The sequence below is a fragment of the Chlorocebus sabaeus genome, chromosome 10 (assembly GCF_047675955.1).
Source record: "Chlorocebus sabaeus isolate Y175 chromosome 10, mChlSab1.0.hap1, whole genome shotgun sequence".
Lineage (NCBI taxonomy): Eukaryota > Metazoa > Chordata > Mammalia > Primates > Cercopithecidae > Chlorocebus > Chlorocebus sabaeus.
The window spans coordinates 126,784,680-126,808,714 of NC_132913.1; the positions used below are offsets into that span (position 1 = coordinate 126,784,680).

A 24,035-nucleotide genomic window follows, 5' to 3' on the forward strand; every position below is an offset into this window, starting at 1 on the left:
CACGCCTTGCTTTGACACTCTGAATTAACACGCGCCTGTAGTAAAAGCCAGTTTTACACTTCGAAAAACACAGAGCCTCCTCATGTCCACAACACAGAGCTACAGAACACAGCACGTTAACCAGAGCTTTAGGTTCCCAAACCTTACTGCACTGACTCGATGAGGATCCCTCACTTCCCACTGTAAGAACGGAGACACAGTTATGAAGATAGAATAAAATCTCACCCTAACATTATAGGCAGAGTTGAGCTCAAGAGAAGACCCCAATTACCAGAAAGGAAAGAAAGCAAAAGGCGCTCCGAGCAGGTGCACTAAGGCCCAGCTCCCTGTTCCTGGGGCCCAAGAGTCATCAGAACTGGAGACAGGCACCAGGGACCCGGTGGGGGTCTGCATCTCTGGGTGGGCAGGAGAGGTGGCCATGAGCCTGGCTTGGACACAGAACTGGAAATGAGACCCTGTGTCCGGACAGAACTCTTGGACGGCCATCTGGTCTATGAAAAGAGAACTGGAAAACTCCACCCGACAGGCCAGGGAAGCAATAGAGGGTTGCTGGGAAGACGCTTCGGTGAGAATCTTAAACCCTAAACCTGGGTCCCTGTGGATGTGGCCTCCAGATTCATATTCTTTGAGTAGTTCTGGAATCTCAAGTCTAGAAATAAGGGCAAAACTAGTCTAGAACCTGGGAAACCCTGTCGCCCCAAGAAGACAAAGAAAATAGCTCCTTAGGGCTACCCCCACAATCCACAGCACACAAAACACACAAAGAAGGATGCGAGGGAGGGAGGGAGGCAAGTACCCTGCTGAAGAGTTCACCATGCAAACTGAACATCAGGAATGATAGATGGAGACAACCCACCACGTCGGAATCAGCAAGAACAACAAAACCGACAAATGACTCCAAAATGTCCACAAATGTTAAAACAATGCAGAAAAGACAACAAGCTGCACCAAAAAAAAAAAAAAAAAAGTTAAATGAAGAAAAGAAACTGATGAAGGAAAAAAACCTGGAAATGGGAGATGAGAAGTTTTTAAAAAGAATAAAATGAATTTTCTATAATTGAGAAGAACAGATTAGATCTAAAGAAAAAACAGCAAATTAGATATAAAGATAAAACTAGATCTAGATAACTCACCAGAATGCAGCACAAAGAGAGGAATAGATAAAGGAGGGAGGCAGGGATAAAAGAATAAGATGGTCCAACACAGACCTAGTATGAGTTCCTAAAGAATGGAAGAAACGTACAAATGCGTATTAAAACAGATAATAAATGAGAATATTCCAGAATTCAGACGTAAGAGTCCTTAGATTTAAAAAGCATGCTAAGTCTCAATTAGGATAAATAAGTGTGAACTGACATCTAGACACAGTGCAATAAAACATTCAAACACTAAACATGGAAAAAGATCTTAAAAGCACCAAGGTAGGGAAGTTAGATGATCTAAGAACAGTGGATTGAGAGTTAATGTTTCAATAACAACAAAAATAGCCAAAAGATAATGAAATGTCTTCAAACCGCTGAAAGATACAGTAACCTGCAATTCTACACCCATCTAAACTATCATTCGAGTAAAAGGGAAAATAAAAACATTTTCACATAAACAAAACGTGAGTACTTACCATTCAGAAACCATTGCTAAACTAACAAGGGATTATTTCAGAAAGAAGAAAATCATATCCCAAGTGAAAGACTAAGATGACAGAAGCAATGGTAAGGCACCAAAAACACTAGTAAATCATGTAAGTACACATTAGTAACTACTGAATATTCAATTAATACAAAGTTTCACTTAGATACCAAGACTATGTGTAATCTTGTTTTCTCACTCTGTGTGTGTGTGTGTGTGTGTGTGCACGCGCTTCAAAGTCACGGTTTAAAACACCTGGTAGGTTTCCTCTTAAGAACAACATAAACCTTAAAATTAAAGGGCTTCCCTTTTTACTCTGACAGCTAGGAAACTCAGAGCCAATTATGCAGGGTTTATGACATGCATTTCTGCGCTCTACTTCTCTTTGAGAGACCGTCATTTTTTCTTTTCTCTGATTCCTTTGTCTTTATTCTTACACAGCCTTCATTAACAAAATAAGAATTGAGTTCCTGAAATTGTACCCACAGGCACCAAAGCACTCGACACACCAGCGTGCCATGGCCTTGGCTTCTTCTCGTCATAAGGAGGAAGAGGAGGTTACTGAAATACGGCCTAGTGTGAGTAACTCTGCACAACTCTGCTGAAACAAAGTTCAGTACCACTAAAAGCAGGGTACGAGCTCAGCAATCCTACTCTGAAACACAAAAAGCTCCCAAGAGCATGACTGACAGCAATCACTGCCATGCACATGGGCTATTCTTCCTGTGCTGCACTCAACATCACATTTGCATGGCGGAGAGCCCGTCTTTGGAAACAGCTACACACTTGGGCAAAAGCAACTCTTTGTGAGAAATAATCAGCAAAAGATTGCTTATCCTTTCTACACTCAGAGAGTAGTTAGGAGTAACCAGCTCTTGGAAAAGGATAAACCACTCTATGCAAATACTCCTGCAAAGGTTCTCGATTAATGCAAATATTATGTTTGTCTTTTATTTTAATGCAAACAGCATCTGTTCTGCACAGTCCATGCCATCACTTTGTAGTCTGTGTGGAACATCTCAAGTGTGTTCCAGCTGCGTTTCAGAGTTTGAAACAGATTCTCAGAGAGGCAGAGCCACAGAAAGCAGTTCACTGAAGAAAACAGAAAGCAAACAAGTTCAGTGGGGCTCCTACTAGAAGGCTTCTTTCTCTTTTAAGGCAGGAGAGAAACAAATCCAAGAATGAATTCCCGAATTTACTTCTGCTGAGGTTTGGCTTTATTTGTGGGATTTTTCTTTTTTAATAGTTTTGACTAAGGAGAAAATTAGGATTGCTTTTTCTATGAATTCCGTTGCAGGAGAAAGAGACTTGGAACACCACATGTGGGGAAGGACTGGCTGGTTGGGGCCAGGCTACCACCCAGAGCACAGACCCAGCGCCAAGGCAGGTTCCAGCCCCTCCCAGAAGGCCAGGACCTCAGCCCAGCCGCATCCTCCTCCTTTCATAGAAGATGTTGGCCATCTAGAAGGCTCCCTGCCAACACTGGCTTCCTCAGATCGCTCCACTGATACTGTTCTGTGCCTGCCACCAGATGGAGAGGTCCAAAGAGGGGCAGAACCTTGTCAGGTTCTGTGTCCACGACCCTGAAGCAATGACTAGTTCAGCAGCAGTAGAGACTGGATGGGTGGATGACTGGATGAATAAATCAAGCTGCCTATGGGAAAACAGATAATGTGGAGAAACACTGACCTGTCACTCTTCAGATTTCAAATGCAGTCGACTTCCAAATCTCTACCCAAGCAAGAGTACCTGGAAACAGTTTGACCTCAACACGCTAATAATACTAACTTTACCACTCCGTTTGTGTGGACTGCAGATACACTGCCAACTGGATCCACTAGACCAAGAATCCATGCGGAATAGCCTGCGAAGAGAGAAGAACCTGGGTATTTTCAGATGTCCCTCATCAGAAGCACCTGCTCTCACATAAACTTGCTGTTAAAACTCTAAAATATCCATGTAGACAAATAACTCTGGGTAAATAACAGAATAAGCACTCATATAACCCCTTTGATAATTAACTTAGTTATTAACTTCATTTCAGATTGCCTAATCTTTTATATATACTGCTAATCAGCTTATAGAAGAATTTTGGTTTTGACAAAAATCTCTGAATATCGATATTTAATAAACATGACTGCTTCAAAAAACACAAGTGCAAAAAGAAGAAAAAAGGTGAAATAGGTCATGTGGTCCAGTCGTAGCAGAGAGAAAAATCACAAAATCTGGACAAATGTAAACACATCTTCTTGATGACATTACTAAGATAAAAAAACAGTGAAGAATTATAGGACCAGACAAAGGCCAGGGGGTGAGGATGGCATTTGGGGCTGATTTTCCCCTGTTGGTATTTGCAGAGCCCACAGCCATCTAAGAATCTTTAGTACTTTTGACACCACCTCTTGCAGATACTAGGTTTAGGAGAAGAACTCCAGGGACTGAAGGGCAGGAGAGACGGAGGGAAATGTGGGTTGGGATCTGGAAGCACCTCCTGGGGAAAGAAGAGACTCCACAATAAATGGACCCTCAACAACTGCAGCTCTGCTTCTAATGACTCTGCAATCCTTGAAACTGAACTGAAGTGATGACTCATTGCTAGGGGCCCCGAGCACCAGGCAGAAACAAACTTCAGTCTACTAAGGAGGAAGATGTCATCATTCTAGGCCTCAAATAGTCTCAACAGATTTTGCAAATAATATCTCCAACACACACACTCACACATTCACATATCAGGTAGAGGAAAAGAAAACCCAACGAGAAAAAAACCAACAGAAACAACGAACAATAGAAAAAAGACCCTCAGGTGCTCCAGATAACAGAATTAAAGAGAAAGAGACTTTGTTACTTATTTGCTGTATACCATGACCCATAAACAATAGCTTTGAAGGAGGAATCGCAATAGTGTTCTAGTGACGATAAAAGAGGCGAATGCAATTTAAGATCCTGTGGCAGTTTTAGATAATATATTTTAAAGAAATGATGATTTCTATGTTTAAGAAGATGAATTGGAAACTTGAAAAGAGAATTTCTAGAGCTGAAAAATGCAAAAAGTGAAATTAAGGACTCCATCATCTAACAGATTAGACACAGTTACAGTGAATTCGTGAGTAGGAAGGTGGGCCAGAAGGAAATTTCCAGGATGATCTCAAAAGTCAAGGGCAGGAAGTTGGAGAAACAGAAGGCGCCGAGACAGAACGTGCAGGCAGACACAGGAAAGGAGACACTGAACGGGTCAAAAGCACGTCTGAAAGGACCCCGGCCAAGAACTACCCCAAATGGCTAAAAGACAGTAGGTAAAATTGCTGAAAACAAAAACGGCTGTGGAGGGGGAAGGGGGATCACCTACAAAGAAGAGCGGTGAGGATGACTGGTGATTTCTCAACGGAAACACGTAAACCAGAAAACAGTAATATCTTTCACAGTGCAGAAGGCCTGCTTAAAAGTACTAGAAGATGGTCACTGTCCAACTAGAATCCTCTAACCAGCACGGGCGTTTTCAAAGAGTCATTTTCCAACAAAAACTGATCATCTGACACCAGAAAACATTCTCACAACTGATCTCAGAGGGAAGATGAAAATGAACACCAATATAAAGAACAATGAAAAGGGTTTACACGTGTGGATATATGGAAATGAATATTGACAAATAATATAGTATGCAAAACAAGGCCACAGAAGAGACAGGACAAAGGAGTAAAGGCACAGTGAAATGGCAGACGGGCACACCGACATTCTAGGCCATCACGTTCTATGTAAACAAACTGGAGGCTCTACTCCGAAGCAAAGACGGCCAGAATGCACAGAAGAATGTAAACTAAAAAAATTCCCAAACACGTGCTATTCACAAGGAAATATCTAAAACATACAGCTATGCAAAGTATGAAAATAAAACATTTGGAAAAATATGTACCTTGCATATAACAACCAAAGGAAAGTTGGCATAGCAATATTAATGTCAGACAAAGTAGACTTTAATAAAGGTACTGATTCTTGACTTTGACAGCATATCACCCCATTTTTTGAATATAATGCAACTAAACTAAAAATCAATAACAAAAAAGAACTAAGAAAACCTTAAAATACACTTGGCCAGGCGCAGTGGCTCACGCCTGTAACCCCCAACACTTTGGGAGGCTGAGGGGGGCGGATCACTTGAGCTCAGGAGTTGAAGACCAGCCTGGGCAACAAGGTGAAACCCTGTCTCTACCAAGAATACAAAAAATTAGCCGGGCGTGGTGGAACTGTGGTCACAGCTACTCAGGTGGCTGAGGTGGGAGGATTGCCTGAGCCTGGAAGGCGGAGGCTGCAGTGAGCTGAGATCACACCACTGCACTCCAGCCTGAGTGACAGAGCAAGACCTCGTCTCGAAAACAAAACAACAAGAAAACAACCACCACCAAAAAAACACTTATAAATTACCTATATGCCAAAGGGCAACTGGGTAATAGCACACATTAAATTTTCTGCAAAGCAGCAAAAGCCATGAATAGAGGAAAATGGTTTTAATATCCTCATATTCGGGTTCCATGTCAAAGGCTTAGAAATGAACAGAAATTAAACTCATAAAAGTGAAAGAAAGTAAAAAAGAACAGAACTTACTGAAACAGAAAAGAGATACAGACAGAAGTGACAAAACCAAAACCTGGTTGTTTAAAAAGACAAATGAAGAGGAAAGATCTCTGCTGACAATGTTAAAGAAAAAAGTAATTTCTCCTCAGCCCAGAGCCTGTGGGACGGCGTGAGCCCTGGTCCCTAGATCACAGCCTGTAAGTGGGCAATACGGCCTTGTGGGGGCAGGAGAGGAAGACAGAAGTGACACAGTGAGCCGTCCTTTGTCAGAGTCACTCAGAGGGCATCTGACAGCCAGCTAAGGAGAACTGGATCTAAGGGTGAAGCTCATGTCAGAGCCCAGGAAGGAAGGCTGAAGACTCAAGGAGCCAAATGACACCACTCCCTCGCCTTCCACCCCCAACGCTTTGATTGATTTCCTAACTCCATGCCAGGCCGCCACCTCTGGAAGCTGAGCAATTCATTTTGGTGAACTTCAGCTGAAAGACAGAGGTTGGGGTTCCCATCCAATGGAAGCCCCTCTGCGGACTGTGTGTCCAGACTGTCTGTGGGTGCCCTGTGACGGCTCTCTTGCACACGTGCGCACACACACACTCATGCAGCAGCATCGCATGGTGGGTAAGACCGTGGACTCTGAAGCCAGACGTGCCATTCAAACCAGACTCCCTCACTCACTAGTTGTCAGATCTTAGGCAAGTTTTATATGTCCCAGTTTCTTCATCATAAAATGGGAAGGACAACACTTGGATCTCAGGGTGCTGATATGAGTATTAACCAAGAGGTACAAATAACGGGTCTGCAGTAGGGTCTGCTTGTTGTCCAATAAACATGCTCAGTTTCTATCATCCTTCGTCATGGTACAGAATGCCCTAAACCGGCCTGTTGGCCTCATCTCTCTTCCCTCCAGTAATCCCAACACTGTGGCCCCAGGTGTCTCTATCAAATGCCTATCAGGCTGCTCATTCCTGGGAGGACCACTTCTCCGTGGCTCTGCTGTGTGGCCTGTGGCCTCCAGCTCTGCTCCTGCAGCCTGCAAGGTTGCACGTGAGGTCCTCCTGCCATAGAGTTCTCACGCCCAGCCTCCCCCAGGGCACGCCTTCCACCTGGGGCCGGAGCGCTGCCTCCCTTTCCCATGGAGGGCAGGAAGGCGGCTCACCGGCATCGTGCAAATGGCTCTGTCTTTTCTGGGCTGGTGACTCACATCTTGAGCCTGAGAAGGAGGCATGGAAGCCTATCCTGTCAGCAGCCACCAAGAAAGTCCAGCTTCCTACGTGGAAGAGGACGAGGCCAGGGCACTGGGGCCGAGACAGAAGCCAGCCTGGGAGCGGCTGGAGAGGCAGTCTCTGCTCCCTGCAGGTACACACACCTAAATTCAATGCGCCACTAAGGTTTCAGTGGACATTCTGGATGTTCTGTGTGTTTTTGTAGAGACAGGATCCTGCTACACTGCCCGGGCTGGGTTGAAGCCTCAGCCTCCTGAGGCAGGGGTGGTCGGGGTGGTGCTAGAGATGAGACTGAGCCCAGCTGGCCCACTCTGTAAAGGCCAACAGAAAAGCAAGAAGCATGCAGGAGAGACAGGTACTGCCGAGGCCGAAATGCACTTTAGGAACTAAATCCAGCAGAGTGTACACGAACCCAGGTAACATGCTAGAAACGAGACTAACGAGGCCTACAGAAGGCACCAAGTCCAGAACCCCACCCCAGCAGCAGCCGTGTGCTGAGATGGAGCGTGGCCACAGCCAGCCGGGCTCTGCACAGACGGAAGCACACCGTGGCAGGCCTGGGCTCTGGGAGGCGGGCAGGCCCGGGGGACCCTGTTAGGTGCATCCATGGGGCATCCTAGGACATGATGAAACACGTTTCAACTGTTGCCAGGGACAGGCACCGTACTAGCCTGCCAGCCAGCATGTAGACTTCCCACGCTGGAGACTCGGGGCCACAGAGCGGGAGCCTTCTGGCTCCGCCACAACCCACGGGCTAGACACAGGCTGGGCAAGGGGTCTCCCTGCTGAAGAAAAGCAGAAGTCAGCGTCCTAAGAGTGCCTGGTGGGACGGTGGCCCAGGCCCACAGGGAGGAAGGTGCAGCAGTGGGCTGGTCCACTCTTAGAAGGCAAGGTTTCCAACTGAAACCACACCAGAGTCCTCCCTCGCTCCTTAACAGTGGCAGAAGCCCCAGCAGGGACACCCTCCACCCAGCCCGGCCAGCAGGTTCTGCTGCCAACTGCCCAGGGCGACTGAGGAGTCTGGAAAAGCCTGTGTTGGAGGGTCCTTGGGTTGCCTGGCACCATGAAAGCACTGCTTTTGTGAGCCCCGGGCCCCTACCGGTTGGCCTCTTCCCCTGAAGGCCCCAGACACAGAGGCCCTAGGTGGGAGTCAGCAGGGTGGCATCTGCCCCCTTGTCACTCCAGGGGAAAGCCCTGAGGGACCCTCCCAACCACACCAGCACCACCTGCAGTGACGCCGGGCCGTGCTTACCCCAAGGCCCAAGGAGGAGCCATGGTCCACTGAGACCCAAGACAGGGTATCCACGTGGCTTTTTAGAAGCTAGTATTTCCTCCTGTGGTGTCTCCTTGAGGGAATCCTAAATTTCTGTGATGTGAAATAAAATTTTAGTGGGATTACAGAAACCCTGGCTTAGTATCAGAGACCACAATAACACACTTTAGAAACAGAGTAGCAATTTGGTTCTCTGTGGAACTGTAAGTGGAAGGGATGTATTTTCCTTGAGATTTTAAAAATAATTAGGAGGAAGAGACAAAAGAGAAGCTTTTGTGAAAGCAGAGATAGAAATTTAATTAGAAACAGATGAGGATCTTCTCAAATCACCCTTGCCTTGTTTGCCCAGGTCCAAGATAAGGTAATGCCATTAGGATTGATCTCTACTCTGAGGGGCCAGAGCCTGGCTCTGACACTTTTGGCCAAATGTCCCCATCCTCGGCCTGGCCTCACTTTCTGTGCAGGAGTGTGGCTTCATTTTCTGGGCAAGAGTGTGGCCAGTGAGACCTGGGCCAGCGCAGGGGTGGGCAGGCACCACAAGCAGGACACCCCCAAGGGTGCACACGGCTGAAGGTGCCATGGGCAGAGGGCGCTCGGTGGGCCACACTCACAGCCCAAGAACACGGGCGAGGAGGCCTGTGCTCAGGCACTAAGGACAAGGAGGGACGGTTCTGGAATCCACCCAGCAGTCCCTGGAAAAGCTGGTGCCCTGGTGAGCAGGACAGCGTGAAGATCTAAGGAGTGGATCCCTCACTGGAAGGTCAGGGCACCACTGAGACAGCCTGGAAGCTTCCATGTTTCACGAAAGATCTACGCGTGAAGCCCGGGGAAGCCGAGCCCCAGGGAGGGCCCATTACGATGATGAAGACAGGAGAGAATGAAGGATGGGGACCCTGCCCCAAACACTCAGGGCCAAGAGAAGATCCCCGCATCCGCTACGGCGGTGACACAGGCACATATATGCCACTACAATCACTGCTAGAAGACATGAAAATGCTACCCTCCTTCATGTCTGCTGTGTCGCACCCTAGCTTCTGCCCCAGAGGTCAGACCCAGTCCAAGGGCACCGGCCACTGCAACTGCACATCAGCCGCCCCGACAGCTGCTGTCAAGGACAGGGGCAAGGGCAGGGAAGTGAGGCTCCACACACGGCAGCATGTTCATGTCTTGCCTGAGAGTATGTTCTAGAAGGACATGGGAGAGGAGAATAAACAGGGTCAGGACAGTCAGGCAAGGCCTCCAAGTTGGAGGTGTTAACTACATCTGAAGGGGTTCCTGAGAGACACAGGGGCACCGACGGGGGGACAGAGCCCAATGCTGCTGTCCTGGCATGCAGAGCAAGCCCCCGGCCTGGTCCCAGCCGTCTGACTCAGCTGAGCCTTACCTCCTGCTGCTCGATCTAAGCTGGCTGCCCAGTGACACCACTCTGCCCCTTCTCTGCAGAGGGGAAGCTCTGTGAGGGCAGAGCCCCGTCTGGCCACGGCTCCCATCAGATCCGAAAGGAAGGTTATGTGGGCACCTCTGAGAGCCAGCAGCTTACTCAGGGCACACAGGACCTTTGGGGTGGGGGCCGTCCCCGAGCGGGGGCTCAATGACCGAAAACAAAAGGGGAAAGAAGCAGTCCTGGAAACGAGGGGGCTGACTTCCCCAGGCCAGACGGGGAGCTTGCGGGGAGATGGGCTCTGGCCTCAGCCTAAGGTCACACCCCAAAGGCCATCCCAGACACCGGGGTTGCTGCTGCTCGGGGACTCCCAGCAGGCACAGGGTTCACCTCTTTCCACTCGGGCCGCCCCAGCCTCCACCGCGGGGGAGCAGATGTGCCTGCCAGGTTCCATTCAGCTTTGGTTTGCAAATGGAAGCACAGGCATTTCCAAATGCAGCTCACATTTGTGAGTGTGGCAAAAGAGCGAGAGAGCGTGGGGGCAGGAAACTGGATTTTGTTTGGTTGGTTTTTAAATGTCTGTTAAGAATGTGCTAATGTAAGACTACGCATGAAGGTCGCCGGGCAGATGCAGCGGTTTATCTTGGAAAAAGAAGTGTGGCTGCCCACGGCTCTGACAGGACGGCCAACCACATGCGACCAGAGGGAGACGGCCCGGGTGAGCCGAGGCCCTCCTGATCCTAAGTGGCCAACAGGGCGCTCTGAATGATGCTCCCTAGGGCTCGTACCCTGAAACCTGCAGAGGGTGAGGAAGCTGATGCAACAGTCAGAGAACAGATCAGCCTTCCTGGGTGGAAGCCAAGGTCTCTGGAAGCCCCGTCCTGTCCTTAGTGTTTCTTGGGGGAGGCTCTCCTGAAAGCCATGCCTTGTGGCAGGTCCCAGGGTGTAAACACTGCGCAGGGACACCCAGCCCCATTGCTGCCCCGTCGGAGGATCCCGCCCCTTCCCTCCTCCTCGGTGTTCCAGGGACCTGAAGGCCCCCATATGCTGCTGGCGGTGTGGCACTGGGCTTTCTTTTTACCACGAGCTGGAAGCTGCCTCTCAGAACTGTCCAGCTCAGAGAGCCCCGAAGATGGACTCTCCTGCCCCTCCCCCTGCACAGCAGGGCAGGCCCAATGCGGGCAGAAGCGGGCAGGGCCTGACAGGGGCTGGAGAGCAGCTGATGGGGGTCAAAGAGCCAGGGGCCAGCCCTGGGGCTCTCCCACCTCCCTTGAGCCACTCTGAACCCGCCCCAGGGGAGAACTTGCTGCTCCGGGTCACCCTAACCCTCAGGTGACAAGCAGGGCTCCCACATGTGTGCCGACCCCAGGATGGGTCCGGCACACTCAGGAAAAATCACAGCCTCTGACACTGCTCCACAGGCGTCACAGATGAAGTCATAAAACCCTTCCCTTCAAACGTGTGACTTCTCAGCAAACACCGCCACAGACTTTCATATCAGGAAGTCAATCTTAGCCCAGCATGGGTGTGGTTTCAAAACAAATCACTCCTCCAGCGAAGCCAAGGCCTCCCACTCAGAAACAGCACTTCCAAAATCAAAGAAAAGCCCCACTGCTGGTGGCCTCCTGGTACCACCCTCGGCGCTTTCTGAACACTGCCTGTGGGGCAGGTGAAGAGCTCTCCCGGGGGAGGTGCGGTGGGGCGGGGACGCAGGCCCTCCCTTTGCCCAGACTCTCCTGCTCCATAGAGCCTTGGGGCACAAAGGACAGAGTAGCTATGCAAGGTGATGCCAATGCCCACTAGGCCACAGCGCCGGCACCAACACAGGCACCCCACAAAGACACAGTCACCAGGCTGGGCGCAGGCTCAAGGTCGGCCAGCTCTGCAGGATCCCAAACAAGTGTCAGGGACCACGGGCTTCTTGGAACTTCCAAAGACCATTTCAAAGTTGTGCATGAGCTCAAGCATTTTGCTAGGTCCTGAGGGTGAACGGGCATGTGGGAACCATGCCACGGGTTGGCTGCCGCTGAGTGCGCAGTGCCCCGATCAGGCCTGTGTACTGACCTCCTGGGCCTGGTGGGATGAGGTGAGGCCACAGCGAGCTGCCTGTCCACCCTCATACACCAACCGTATGGCAGGAGCGTGGCCTGCCTTGCCCAGCTCCCCCTCCAAGGACAGGGACAGGGACGCAGGGGCCCCTACGCCTGCACAGAGGCTGCTATGGCATCCAGAGGGGCTGCCAGCCAGCGAAGACTGCTGAGACCAGAGGTGAACCACAAGGCCAAGGGGCCAGGCCAGCCGGAGCCCACTACACTGCCATAGCCTCCGGCTGGCATCCCAGCACAGTGCCCAGGGCAGGGAGCCCACGCTCCAGGCAGGCCTACCTCCTATAGCAGAGCCGCTAGGTAGAAAACGTGCCCCTGACTCTCCATAGGCCCGGACCCTAGTCCCAGGAGCCCACACTGAGATTCTGACCATCCTCACTGTCCCCCACTGCAAGCCACTGATTTGGCCCACCCAGCCCTCCATGACCGCACGGCCATCCTACCTGCAGCACAGATTCACCACGCACCTGCCCAGGGGCACCTGGCCCTGTGCTGGCCATGCTACCCAACCTGTTCCAGAGGTGCCGCCAGGGCTGCTGAGGACATAGACCAGCTGTCCCGAGGCAAGAGTCCACGATTTCATGACACACAGCTTTGCTCCCTCTGGGAAATTATAAGCCACTGGCCAAGAAATCATCATGGCTTCCACACACCCAAAGGCAAGTGTTGCAGCTCACAGCTCACACCCCACCCTCTTTCCCTCTGTCTTCTCATTCCACATCTGCCCCCTGGGGCCCTCCCAGTGTCACCATTTCCAGGTAGCCCAAAGGGGACTGTGAGCTTATAAAGTGGAAGAGGCTCTTCCTTCACTTAGCCAGCGCTGACGGTGCCTATAAGGCACCCCCCCTTGGCCTCTACAGCTCCTGGGACTCCTGCTCCACCCCACACCCAGGTGCTGCGGCCTCCCCCGGGGACACCAGGTCATTAGGTTCATCTCCCCCAGCCCTAACCACTGGAGGTCCCCTAAGCCACAGGGGACAAGGCAAGGCTACTGGTAATCTCTCAGGACACTACCCTGGGCATCCTGGCACAGTGGCTATGCACGGCTGGTGCTCACAGATGTACAGAGGGAGAGTAAGGGCCCACATGGTCTCCGTGGCAGCTGTACACTGCATGGGGGGTGCCACCTGACCACCTACCACTCCTGTGGCACTGGACACATTACTTGACCTCTGGGGTTGCCATCTATCACCTGGGAGACAGTGGAACCTACCACCGTCCAGGGTCTAGGGCAGTGCCCAGCCCACAGAAAGTTCCCATCCACTGCACCTATAATAATTACCCTAGTCCGTGACCATGGACAAGCATACCACACCCGCCCCTATCACACCAGACAGACGGCCTCTGATACAGACCCTCGAAAGGAAGCCGATGGAGTCTGAAGAGCACCAGTGACCAACAGTTCCCAGCGGAGCACCAGGGCCCATGGCACCACTCAGCAGCTGCCCAGGGTCGCCGGATACAACGGTGGACAGAAAGGACTCCCTGAACCCTTGAGGACGTGCTGAAGGCAGTAAAAATCTACAACTGCTCCCGGAAGGGCTCGGCACAGCTATAGAGACTTGTACACACAAGAAACTAGCCACAAACCGGAAACGTCAAACCACAGCTCCATGACATTTCCTCACGAGGAGGCGGAGCCCCGAGCCAAGGCGGACCTGGAGCGCTCCGCAGAAGAGGCCTGTGCCCGGGGCCCTGAGCCCTTCTACACGGCAAGGGAGACTAAAATCAAGAAGAGCTCTGCCCTGGGGCAGGCCCTCTGCATCCCCTCGCAGGCTTCTCCACCCACAAGGACAGAGACTGCTCCAGCCAGCTGGTCAGTTTCCACACAAAGCTAGCCGCTTGCCATTGCTCCCAGCTTCTGAGTCTTACACAGTAATTCCGCACATTCCAAACACAGTCTTGTCTTTCAAATACCGTCTCGTCTAAGAATGAGTGCACTTTCCTAAAAAGACAAATATCAAGCACTTAAAACACACACGCCAAGCTACAGGCTATACTTGAATTCCAGGCATAAATCAGAATTTTCCTCACTGTTGTCCAAATTAGGTCAAAGAGTTATCAAAATCATCAGAAAATGTTTTGAGAGGAGTTTAAATTCACTTGGTTGTAATTTATTTGCTCAGTTCATCCCATTCTCGCTGTTGAGCTTTCTCCTTAGGAAGTAGGAATGGGTGCTGGAGGAAGTGAGCGTGGTCCTCAGCAAACGGGGAATGCCAACAGCGCTGGCCGCTCCCAGGCTCGGGCTGGTGGCCAGGACGGTGGCCCTGGGGAGCCAGGCCCCACTGACAGCCCTAGGCAGGCCCGTCCTGGAAGGAGCAGGGCCCACTCCGCACTGCAAAGAGTGAGCCAAGAGATCAGAGATTAGACTTGCGTCTAGATTTTCTCAGGATAAAGTGTGATTTTGAAAAGACGCTGAGTAAATAAGCCACATGTCAAGGATAAAGACATCCATCATGAAAGTAAACAAATTTCTCCCTGAGTTCTGACTTACCACAAAAAGGAATCAACATACTTCCTCGGTACTGGCTTTGACCCAGCATTTCCACAGTACACTCAGTTTGGTGCTCATGACCGCCTGGAGGGACAGGAGAACCTGCCCTGTGACTAGGAGGCCTGCGGGCCCAGGAAGACAGGGTGATCCCAGGGGACCACCCATTTCCAGTCAGGGACACAGCCCCTCACGAGGGACTGACAGAGAAAATGGAAGAGGACTCCCCAGGAAACTGCAGAGACCCAGGTGCGGGAACCGAACTTCTCTTAGCCTTTTCGTCAGTCGTTAACCAAGAACAGGGTCACGCAGGCAAGCTTCTGTGCGGAAGCCTACCAGGAGACCTTGGGGCACCAGGTGGATGGTGCCAGGCTCCCTACCCCACAAAATGGAAAGAAACAAGGAAACAGCTACATAGAAGAATGGAATTGAGCTGGCTTTTAAAGAAAGGCTCATCGCACTGGCAAGAAATCTCAAGGACCCATCACTTCCATAGCTGAGCTTCCAGTGGCTTGATTCTAGGCAGCTACCACTGGAAACGCTCAATTAGAAGACATTCTTAATGTGCTCACTAAGACCTAATTTACCAGCAGATGGAAGCCGTCCAAGCACCCCCATCATTCAGACATACATACATTCATACGTCTACATACATGTGATGCACATATGCACCTAGCAAATACTGTACGTTGTCTATGTGCCCAAGGAAGGGTGGGGTCTGACTTCCTAGCACTGGCCAGGTAACTCCTGCAGGCATCACCTCAACACCTTTTAGCTCAGTGCCAAACTCCATCCCAGTTTGCAGGAATTATCTGCAAGCTCCATTCTTCAGAACCTCAGTTTTCCCCACTGAATGAGAAGCATGATGCTCTGCTGGTCTCCCGGAGGAGGAGGGTCCTTACACTCGCCCCAGTGGGCTGGCCACTGCGAGCCCCTGTGCACTTTCCTAAAAAGACAAATATCAAGCACTGGTCACCCTGTGGCCAGGACTGCCGGCTCACCACGCGTTCAGAGGCTGAGTTTCTACACAGAAGGCTTCTAAAGGAAGATGACTCAAGTCATTTCAACTTCAAGACACAGCAAATCTTCCAAGTTGCTCGAAAGGGGAAAAGTACAAACTGTCCACACACAACAGTGTAATTACAAGGCCAGCGATGATGGGTTTGGTTCTTACGACCCAAGGCTGGCTCAAATCTCATCCCAGCACTTTGTTAATTGCACATTATCATGTGTCAGGGCTTCGTAGACAACAGTGGTGAGTGGACCTGACTTACCGCCCCCCTCAAATGATGTCCTTACACAAAACACAACAGGCAACTCTGGGAGAGAGTCAACTGCACACAGGTGGCCCTTGAGGTCCCAGAGCCTACTCTCTGGATGAGCTCAGGATGTCACCAGCCTTTCAGCAGCCTGACTACTCTCAAGGCAGCAGGTGAGGACCCAAAGTCCTGGAGGTTGCCCCATCAGCTCTGTCTCAGGCTGCACTGCAGCAGCTGTGTGGACCCTGCGGCCTGTCCACAACTGTATGTGTAAAAATAAATGGATGATGGAAATAGAGAAGCACTGTTGGTGACACCGTGGAGAGGGAAATTCTGAGCAAGCCCAAGGAACCTGCTGTGGCCTCAATGGGATGCTCATTAGCTGTCCCCCAATGTGTTCAACTGGAAAGGAGAAAGGGCAGAGCCGGCGACATGCAGAAAAACAGGAAATCTCGCGGTGAGACACGGCGAAGCAGGCGATAGAGAAAAAGAGGCCTTTAAAAATGAGAATCCAGAATAAGCTGAAATAGTCCGGGGGCTAAAAAACCTAGACATTTATAACCTAATCGGGAATATTACAATGCTTTCCAGTCTCCTGGGAACAGGACCACTCCCTTGTTCCAAACAAAGACGTGCTACTTGCATTCAACGTTTATATAATTTCTTACATGCACTAATGGGGAACTATTTGACATTTCTGAGATCATTAAACCATCTACTTAATGGAAAGGAGTAAGACAACCTGTTGACGGAAGCAACAGATGTGAGTGTTACTGTGAGCGGCACGTGCAGACTTAAGTGGCTCTTAGTTCAAACCAATATACGCACAGATCTCCAAAAAACCTCAAATACAGAGTAAATTATACACTGGTAGGCTAGCTTTTGGCAAGGAAAATACAGTGTCCGTTCCTCATTCAGAAACATGGCAAATATGTGCACTAATATTAAATATATCCTAATTAGTTACAAATCTCCCAAAATACTTACAACTCAAAGGACTGGGTTTATCCGATAGACACACAACCTTCACTTTCCTCATTAGTTTGGAGCTGAAGGAAATGCAAGATTCAGAATGTAAAACTAGTAAAAAGGTTGGGGCTTAGTGTGTTTTTCGGTGTTTGTTTTGAAATGGCGTCTCACTCCGGTTGCCCAGGCTGGAATGCAGTGGTGCAATAATGGTTCACTGCAGCCTTGACTTCCTGGGCTCAGGCGATCCTCCCATCTCAGAATCCCGAGTAGCTGGGATCACAGGTGCACGCCACCAGACCTGCCTAATTTTTATACTTTTAGTAGAGAAGGGGTTTGAGAAGGGGTTTTGCCGTGTTGCCCAGACTTGAACTTCTGAGCTCAAGCAATCCGTTCACCGTGGCCTCCCAAAGTGTTGGGATTACAGGTGTGAGCCACCACGCTCGGTCAGCTTAGTGTGTTTTTTGTTTACACATTCTAAGTTTTCAGTGCTGCTGTGTTTGGAATAGTGAGGAATACTCAGTTCACATGAAGTCAACAGTTCCTCTTGGTGATTGTGTTCAGGACTATGAGAGCCAAATCTGCCGGCATCCTCCCTAGAGCTCTCCATCCCCCAACGTGGCTCTCCGGATTCTCGGGTAGGCGCCGTCGTCATCCCCATTTTACCGACACAAAGCCTGGGTGGCTAAGGCCGGCACAGCTGCTGAGTGAGAGTTCAGTTCTGGACCCCGAAGACAGGCTGCCCTTCATCCTTCCACGACGCGGCCTCTCCCCTCAGGCTGTGTGTCCCACATTCAGAGTCCCTGATGGCTCCATGTCCCAGAATTAATCTCTCAATAGGGAAGATGTCCACCTGGAAGTCACACAGAGCCTCGAAATTTCCTGGAACTTGTGTTTAGAGTGGGGGAAAAGCCACTATCATGCTGCCATACTCAACAAGACCAACACAAATCTCAGCAGACATTCACGACCTGGCGCCAGATTCCAACAAACTCTGCACAATAATGACAAAAAAGCACAGTTTCCAAAAAAAATCAACAAAGAAACCCAGCTCTCTCTGTGAAACCTTCCATTTACTTGGCCACTTTCCCATGGACATTCAATTAAAAACAACTGTGGGAAAAGCGAATCCAGCCATTAGACGCTGCAGAAGCTGGCTGGGCAATCAAATCTGTGTCTCCGAACAGCCCAGATAAGCCTTTTAGCATTTACAGCCAACAGAAGCCAAAAGCCAGGAGCCCCAAGAGGGGGCCCACATCACCATGCCAATCCAATCTGAGTTCAATAAATGTCTCTGATAGGTTACCAAAACACAGGCAGCAAAAGGAAAAAATAGCTAAACAGGATACCATCAAAATAAAAATCTTCCGAGCTTCAAAGGACACCATCCAGAAAGGCAACCTACAGAATGGAAAAGAATATTTGCAAACCATATAGCTGATCAAGAAGCTGCACCTAGAATATAAAGGGCCTCGACAACTCAACAATAAAAAGGCAAATAACCTAATTTTAAAATGAGCAAAGGATTTAAACAGACATTTCTCCAAAGATGTACAATGGCCCACGAACATGTGAAAAGACGCTTGCCATCATTAGTTGTTAACCTCAGGAAAATGTAAATCAAAATCACAATGAGATGTCACTTTCTATCCACAAGGATGGCCAGAATCAAAAAGATACCAAGACCACCCTGACCGTCAAACCCAGCACTGGAACCTCTCGCAGCCAGTCATCTGCACTCACCCCTAAGGCACCCCTGCCCTGCTGCTGTGGGCGCCCCAGGTGATGCCCTCTGACCCTGGCAGAGCAGGGCAGGCAGCTGCAGGGGACAAGAGCAGTAGAGGGGCTCACCTCTGTGCCTTCCTAGACCCTTAGATGGGCATCTACCCTGGCCCTCTCATCCCAAGCTGTCCCTGCATTCCTGCAACGGTTTCTTCCCTCCCTAGCGATCTGGCCAGAGAGTTGCCTACAATGAGTGGCAGAGTCAGAGACCAGACCTGCGGGTCTGAGGGCTGAGCACAGGAAGGATAAACGATACTCCGCACAGGGTCTACATCCTCATTCCCGGAACCTGGAAACACATTACCTCAGATGTTCAAACGGACTTTACACATGTGTTTAAGGATACTGAGAGGAGGGATTATCAGATAAATTCCGGGGACAGGAATTATACAAGGTGACAAGGTGTCTTGTCACAGCAGAGCAAGGAAGCAATCAAAGACTGCAAGGGTTATGTCCAAAAGACTCAAGGGCCAACTCCACAGGACCTCGTGTATCAAGGAGGACAAGGTGAACATCAATAAGAATAACAACAGCAAAGGCCTAAAAGACATGGAATACACTTAAATCCACGAGCTCACAATTACACACAAAAACAAACAACAAAACTCACTAGTTACCTTCAGATGATGTAAAGCAACGAGCTCATTCCTCTGAAAGATGGTAAAGAAAGAAAGTGTTTCCTCTGTGAGCCAAAGAGCTGATGAGGGCACTTCCTCTCTGCAGAAGTATTTTACCTGAGTCAAGAATAAGCCTCTTGGATTATCACTCTGCAGCCCCCAGGAAGGAGGGAATGAAGCTAGACAGCGACCTTCAGGACCTGCTCATCACCCAGCAGAACGCCTACACTCCCATGCCACAGTCTCGCCGACGAGCCCCAGTCCGGCACAGGCTCCAGCTGCGACCACCAGGTCACCAGAAAGAGAGTGGGGAGGAACCTGCTCAACACGCCACACAGACACAGGCAGTGAGAGTTCCGCTGTGGCCATGCAACAGCACAACAAGCCGAGCTCCCCAACAAACAGACTGGAGGGCAACAGGCAGGGAACGGCTGTGTCCATCACAAGTGACAGTGGCCCATCAGAACCCACGAACCTTACTTAACACTTATTTGAACAACAGTCACATACGAAAAGAAAAGAGAATGAACACTTGTTGAGACAATGGGGATTTTAAATGACTGATTATCTGATGGTATTAACGTATTAACGTGTTAAAGCTGTGATAATGGTATTACGGTTGCCTGTTCAGAAGACACTTGCATGACAGTAGAACTGCTTTGAAACAATACAGTGAGGCACGCCTGGCCCTGCTCAGCCATCTCTGAAGGTGGGGGCAGCAGCCTAGTCTGCTCCTTATTGTCTTTTCACTTTCGTAAATGTTTGAAATTTTCTGTAATAAAAAATGAAAGATAGCCAGTGAAGGTGCTAGATTTGGACAGGGGTGTCACTCTGTTCTGTCTTGCTGTTTATTATTTGTTGCAAACATAAACCTGGGCTCACACTTGTGGAAGGTTACACCCTCCCAGCCCATTCAGTGAGAAATTTCAGAGCCAGAGGACGTCATGACCACTAAGTTTCCACGATTCCCTGGATCAGGCACATCTAAACACACTTCTGATCATTACCAAAAGGCAGCACAAACCCCACTTCTGATCATTACCAAAAGGCAGCACAAACCCCACTTCTGATTATTTTACCAAAAGGCAGCACAAACCCAGTGCACCCTGGCGTCCCCTCCCAGTTTTAAGGGCAAATTATGTATGGACCCCACCAAGAGACGGGAATGAGCCAGGGTGCTGCTGGTCTCTAAGGCACGAGCCACAGCCATGACTAACCAGGAAACTAGGACAACAGCTACTATTCAACAGCTAATTCAACAACAATAAAAGTAACCTTCACAGCAAAAACGAGAACCTAATTTGCTTACCTCGAAAATAACCAAAGCACAGCAAGCCATTGAAGCAGGGGTCCCCTGGGAACCCTAGTTTCCCAGCTGGCCCTCCACGGCGGGGCTCTCTCAGCCCAGCACAGTGCAGAGCTGTCACAGTGACTCAACGGGGGGCAAGGCTCATCCCCAAAGCTGCTCCAGAAAAGAAAAGGCTCAGAAGTCCCGGGTGGACGGACCTTCCCTAGGCCTGGCCTGGTGCCCACGCTCCTCCCGGCTGTCCTTCCGATCCTGGGCCACTCCCCCCTCTGCTGCTCCTCTTGGTTTGAAGGAGGGGAGGGGTATGGTGACATCCCTTTTTAATTAAGCCTTTCTTACAAGGAATCTTTGCAAAGAGCCCTGTCCTGGAGTGATTTTGTGTGACAGGGAAGAACAGATCAGCGGATGAGCTTCCAACTGTAAACATTCCCAGAGCTGCGAATATGTGCCCCTGGCCACAGGATTACACGTAGGAAGCCAGCACACGCCAGGCTATCATTACCATCTCACCCATCTCCCGCAGCTGACGGGGACTGGGGGAAGAAAGGGCGGGGGCCAGCCGGAAGCCCCTCGCGCTGAGGCCACCCCAGGCCCGCAGCCCAGACCACCAGGCCGCGCAGGCTGGCCTCCTGAGGCTGTCCCTGGCAAGCCACCCCGCGCTGGAGCCAGGCTGCCGGCAGAGCGCCGCTCACTGCCGCTTTCTTCACATGTGGTTTGATTGACGCAAATCAAGAGGCAAGCAAATGATTCATAACTGTCCAAGCACAGGGCTCACCCAGAAACGGCAGGAGCCCAGACTTGCTGATTCACCAAGAAACAGCCTTGTGTACCGGAGGCGCTGCTGGTCCGGACGCTCCCAAGGATGCCCACGGAGCTCCGCAAATGTGATGGTAGTGGCGATGTCATGGCCCAAGGAGCGACAGCAGACCCTAACCCTACCACAGGCAGCAGCACCGGGCTGCCACGAGGAGGACATGCGTGGAAGAACAGCGGCCACCGCCCTTGTCTGCACAGCCTGGGTGTGTGCCAGTGGCATGCCTGGGTTCGGCACTGCCACCCTGTGACTCCAGCTCCAGCCTCAGACCCAGGCTGGGGGCCTCTGCAGTGCCTGGTCCCACTCCCCGCCCCTCAGGCTGCCAGGCACGCCCATGACGCGAGGAGGCAAGATGGAATGCCAGGACCCCTGCCTTCCAGGAGCTCACAGGGAGGGGAAAACACCCAGAGGAGCCCCAGATAGCTCCTCACGGTGCCAAGTGCCACCCTGAGGGTATGGTGGTGGGGAAGACGCAGCTTCTCCATCGCCTGCCTCATCTGGGAAAGCTTCCCAGAGGAGGAGAGGCCTTAAAAGGACGGGCGGGAAGGCACCAGGCGGTGATGGGCAGGCTCCGCCCAAGCAGATGGCCGGCATGCTCCGAGCCAGCGCAGGCCGGGGACAGAGGCTGGGACCGCCCTGGGGCCATGCAAAGAACCAGTGTTCCTCCACTGCCAGGGAGGGCTGTGCAGGGACCTGACTCACGGCAGACACCGACCCCAACACCAGCAAGGTCACTCTGGTGGCAACAGAGAACCTGCAGATGGCAGACCAGTTAGAGCAGCTGCACCGGCCTCGAACCACAGACCGGGTGCGGACCCTTGGCAAGTATGCCTTGGAAGTGTCGAGGGGAGAAGGTGTCAAGTTGTGGTCCCGTCAACAGAGAGACCTGTCCAGCGGCTCAGCAGCCCCTCTGCCTCCAGCTCCATGTGTCTGGACCCTGGGCCACAGGACAGGGGCAGGAGTGGGACAGGCACCCGGGTTCTGCATGTATGGCCTGTGCCGCCTTCACAGCAGCCCTGATGGACCTCCCAAGTAGGCCGGAGAGTGCTCCATGTGGTCATCAGTGCTGTTCCTGAAACGGCTTCACAAGTCATGGGGACCTAAGTCCCTCCAGCTGGAGATGAGACACCAGTACGCCCCAGACACCATCTGCTCTCCAGACACAGGCCGCTGCCTGGACACTGCCCACTGCCTGGACACTGCCCATTCCTCAGACACTGCCCATTCCTCAGACACTGCCCACTGCCTGGACACTGCCCGTTCCTCAGACACTGCCCACTGCCTGGACACTGCCCATTCCTCAGACACTGCCCATTCCTCAGACACTGCCCACTGCCTGGACACTGCCCATTCCTCAGACACTGCCCATTCCTCAGACACTGCCCACTGCCTGGACACTGCCCATTCCTCAGACACTGCCCACTGCCTAGACACTGCCCATTCCTCAGACACTGCCCACTGCCTGGACACTGCCCGTTCCTCAGACACTGCCCACTGCCTGGACACTGCCCGCTGCCTGGATGTACACTGCCTGCTGCCTGGACACTGCTCACTGCCCAGACACTGCCCGCTGCCCGGACACTGCCCGTTGCCCAGATACTGTCCACTTCCTGGACACTGCCCAGTACCTGGACAATGCCCGATACCTGGACACTGCCTGCTCCTCAGACACTGCCTGCTGCCCAGACACTGCCCCCTGCCTGGATACTGCCCGCTGCCTGGACACCGCTCGCTGCCTGGATGGACATTACTTGCTGCCCGGACACTGCCTGCTGCCTGGATACTGCCTGCTGCCTGGACACTGTTGCCCAGGCACAGGCCACCCCCTAGACACTGCCCACTGGCTGGACACTGCCTGCTGCCTAAACACTGCCTGCTGCCTGGATGGACACTGACTGCTGCCCGGACACAGGCCACTCCCTGGACACTGCCTGCTGCTTGGATACTGCCTGCTCCCTGGACACTGCTCGCTGCCTGGACACCGGCCACTCCACAGACACTGCTCACTCCCGGACACTGCCACTGCCTGGACACAGGCCACTGCCAGACACTGCCTGCTGCCCAAAGGCCGGCTGCAGAGACCAGCAGAGCAGCAGAGCCAGGGGAGGCCGGAGGGCAGAGAGAGGCCGGGGGCTTGACAACACGCTCTAGGGTGAAGCCACCAAGTGATCAGGTCTGTGTACGAGTTCATTCTTCTTGCAACACTGTCTGTCACCGTGCCACAAAATTCCCCAACCCTGAGCCCCTTCGCTCCAGCCCTTGGGGAAGACCATTCGAGAGTCAGCTGTGGAGCCTCCCCTGCTCTGTGCAGCCCGTCTTCCACCGCCGCGCCCTCCCGGGCCTGCATTTGCCCCTGCTGGTGGCGCCTGGGACTCTGCATGGCACTAATATTTTGCAATTCTCTTAATCATTCTTGAAAGCAGGGACTGGGCCGTGCTCACCTCAGTGCACCCAGCACCTGGTATAGTGGGGTCTCAAGCTTAGCAGAAGGATCAGTAAAAGAAGAAAACACGTATTCGGAGGACAACCACGCTTCCAGAGCCGAGTCCAGTGAGCTCAGCTTCTGACGCCCCCAGAAACAGCAGATTCCCTCTTGTCCCCAGTCTGTCTAGTAAGGCCTTAC

The 24,035-nt window shown here is 51.4% G+C and overlaps 1 protein-coding gene across 14 annotated transcripts in view; it reads right to left on the reverse strand.

Moving 5' to 3' along the window:
• Positions 1–24,035, reverse strand: part of HDAC4 (histone deacetylase 4) — a 352,930-nt gene that overhangs the window by 208,714 nt on the left and 120,181 nt on the right. Inside the window, exon 1 of one of the 14 annotated variants that reach the window (XM_007966868.3) lies at positions 20,602–20,767. The exons of 11 other annotated variants lie outside the window; for them this stretch is intronic. The gene's annotated coding sequence lies outside the window, so the exon portion shown is untranslated. Of the gene's footprint in view, positions 1–3,315; positions 3,341–13,532; positions 13,723–20,601; positions 20,768–24,035 lie in introns of those variants that run through there. 2 more of the 14 variants (XM_007966871.3, XM_073020208.1) reach the window with 2 other exon arrangements.